Source organism: Pongo abelii, chromosome Y (genome assembly GCF_028885655.2).
Source record: "Pongo abelii isolate AG06213 chromosome Y, NHGRI_mPonAbe1-v2.0_pri, whole genome shotgun sequence".
NCBI lineage: Eukaryota > Metazoa > Chordata > Mammalia > Primates > Hominidae > Pongo > Pongo abelii.
In genome coordinates this window covers 7,443,520-7,447,102 of record NC_072009.2, presented here as the reverse complement: position 1 = coordinate 7,447,102, position 3,583 = coordinate 7,443,520, and the positions used below count along the sequence as shown (strand labels likewise).

Sequence of the window (3,583 nt, the reverse complement as noted above, 5' to 3'; positions counted from 1 at the left end):
TTAAGTAGAATAAGCCTACTCATGATCTCATCCCACAAAAAATATATATTTTTTTCTCATCATTACTTTCTTAATGATTAATCCTTCTCAAAATGTTTCTGTTTGAGGTTTCTAATCTTTGTGTTAAATTATAGCACAGGTAAATATTCTAGCTGTAATTTAAAATGACAACTCTGAATATAAATGAAAATATTTAGAAGTGAACATATGACTTTATTCTAAATGCTTTCAATAGGGATTGTAAAATAAAATGGTAATGTTTTCCTTATTTGAATAAAATTCAGAGGAATAGAATATATTCAGAAGATCCATTGTAAGTTCTTCTAAAGAAATCTGCAAAAATTTCAAAAAGAATTATACAGTTACTTGTCTTTTTTTTTCCATTGTTTTTGGTAACAAAATCACAATATTTTAGAAAAGATTGAATCACTGTGAAGTGAAAGGAAATGGAATGATATATAATGCTTCACAAACCTTTTTTGTTTGGTGGTGGTCAAAAAAGAGTTTCATGGAAGTAAAGGTATAGTTTTACAATTGTAAGCTTGCTTTCTAAATAATTCACAGTTGTTTTATCATGGAGTTTCTCAAGAACTTCTCTCTGATGTGTCCCAAGTTCTGACTAAAGTAGATATACAAGCAGAAATACCCACTGGATAGTTATTTCTTTGGATGGTTTCATCATCATGTAATTCTAGTTTCATCCAGCCTGACAAGTCCTTGGGAATATTGATGCAGCATTGTTTCATTTTTAAATACACTCACTTTATTGAATTACAATATGCAGACAGAGAAGTGCACAAATCGTATGAATACAGCTTAGTGAACTGCCACCACATCAGGATGCTGGAAAAGCACTATGCAAATCCAGGCACAGAATGATGGAAATCTATACTATGTTCTTTTGCAATTCTGCCTAAGTGTTTTATTCAACATTATGTTCACCAAATTTATCATTCTGTCTTGCTTGGCACTGGCACATTCATTTTTTTTTGCTATGTAGCCTTTCCAGAATCTCTTTATGGATCTTTTGTTGATGGTTACCTTGATTGTTTCCATGTAGAGATTATTAAAAAAATGCTATCATGAACTGTATTGTATGTGTGCCAGTAGGTTTACTGTGTACAATATTTTCTTGGGCACATATATTGGAGTGAAAATTCCAGGTGCTAGGGAATTTACTCATTCAGCTTTAAGATATTGTGGTTTTGTTTTTGCTTTTGCTTTTATAGGCAGGATCTTGCTCTGTCACCTAGGCTGGAGTACAGTGGTATGGTCATAGTTCGCTGCAGTATAGAACAACTGGGCTCAAGTGATCATCCCGACTCAGCTTCAAAAGTCATGGGAATACACGTGATCACCACATGCACAGCTAGTTTTTTAGTTTTTGTAGTGTCTGGGTCTCACTATGCTGTCCAAGATGGTATGGAATTCCTGGTTTCAAGTGATCCTCCCACCGAAGCCTCCCAAAGTGCTGTGATTATAGGTGTGAGTCACTGTGCCCAGCCAGCCAGCATAAAGTTTTATGTGCTAGTTCAGGAGATACACATTCTGACCTGTTTTGTGAGTTTCGTTTTGTTTAGTTCAAGTGAGTATTTACTGCTATATCATGGTGGTTTGTATCCCTTCCCTTGTTGCTAGACACTTTTATTAAGTTTATTGGGAAATTAGATATGCTTTTTTAAAAAGCCAGTAAATTATTCACACATTTTCATTTGGAATCCATTATATATTTTGGACATAAAACACACATCCTGGTAGAATCTATTCATCACATCTATAAAGTTGTTTTTTTTTTTTTGAGGCAGGATCTCACTATGTTGCCCAGGCTGGTCTCAAACTCTTAGGCTCATGTCTCCCACCTTAGCCTCCAGAGTTGCTGGGATTACAGGTGCACATGCTCTGCCGGGCAGAAACTTTTATTCTTGTCATGGCACATTTTGCAGAACAGAATATTTGGAGTTTAAGTAAGTATGACTTACTAATTCCTTGATTAAATTATGATGAAACACATTTGCATCTTCTTTGAAAAACTCTTACTTACTCTAATGCCAAAAAGAACTGTTCCTACTAATACCTTCTAAAAACTTTATTTTCTGTTCCACAGCTAGATTTACTTAATCAATACTTGGAATCATATGCTTTTGTTTCTGTTGTTTTGTTTTTTTGTGTGCATAGCACTAAGTGGGGCTACATGAGTTCCTCAAATTGATATCCTGCCAGTTATTGAGAAGATTATTCTAACAGCACTGAATTTTTCAGAAAGCAAAACATGGTGTAGATGGCTGGCCATGTTGGCTCATGCCTGTAATCTTAGCACTTTGGGAGGCCTAGGCAGGTGGACCAATTGAGTACAGGAGTTCCAGGCCAGCCTGACCCACATGATGAAAACCCATCTCTACTTAAAATACAAAAAATTAGCCAGGCATGGTGGCCCATGCCTATAATCCCAGCTACTCAGGAGGCTGAGGCAGGAGAGTCATTTTAACCTGGGAGATGGAGTTCGTAATGAGCTAAGATTGCACCACCATACTCCAGCCTGGAAGACAGGGACTCCATCTCAAAAAATCAAAAAAACAAACAAACAAAAAGCAAAAAAAAAAAAAAAAAAAAAAAAACCCAAATGAAAATGAAACAAAACAAAAACCTTATGTAGCAATCTGCCTCTTTCTGTCTTATATGTGCTTCCAATTTCAATAGAACATTGTCTGTCACCTTCTCAGCTTGTATGCTTTAATAAAAACAAATGAAAGATGCCATATTGGAGAAGCCAACAAAGTGGCCTCCTGTCAAAAATCAGGTAGAAACAGAGGCCCTGAGTGCTATAGCCCTTAAAAAATGAACCCAGAATTAATGAGCCTTCCTGTGAAATCATACCCCTGAATTAAAATTTCATTGTAGTCTATAAGAAATCATGAGGCAGAAAACCCAGTCAAATTGAGTTCAGGTTCTTCAAGCTGTAGAAATTGTGAGATGGTTTGCTGTGTTGTTTGCTGCTACTAGTTTGGGAAGCTATTAGGTATGCAGCAGTACTATATTTAGTGGATGATTTAAAGATTCAATTTTCCACCCTTAAATTATCACTATTTTGAATTAATATTATCCTTCATCACCTCCAGGCAAAACGCTGGAGTCAATGTAGGATTTACTTGATGTTTGTTTGGCTTGGTTGGTTTCTCCCTGGAGAATATCAGTCCTGTAATGATTTTTGTTAAATACTCAAAATCTGTGTTTCTAAATATTGTGTCTTATTTTTGTTGTTTATAAATGGAAGGTAGTGCTTACTTTAGCAGCATATATACTAAAATTGGAATGATACAGGAAAACTAGTATGATCCCAGCACAAAGATGACATGCAAATACATGAAGCATTCAATATTTTTCAGTATTTGACAGATCAACAAGATAGAAAATTGACAAGGATATTCAAGACTTGAAATCAGCTCTGGATCAAGTGGACCTAGTAGACATCTACAGAACTCTCTGCCCCAAACCAACAGAATATATATTCTTCTCAGTGCCACATGGCACTAATTATAAAATCTTGCTCATAATTGGAAGTAAAACACGCCTCAGCAAATGCAAA

At 35.5% G+C, this 3,583-nt stretch overlaps 1 non-coding gene across 1 annotated transcript; it reads left to right on the top strand.

Annotated features, from left to right (window-relative positions):
• Positions 1-3,274: 3,274 nt before the first annotated feature.
• LOC129053545 (U6 spliceosomal RNA) lies at positions 3,275-3,380 on the top strand. The gene has a single exon (XR_008518334.1). It is a non-coding gene; the product is annotated as a U6 spliceosomal RNA (small nuclear RNA).
• Positions 3,381-3,583: the final 203 nt, after the last annotated feature.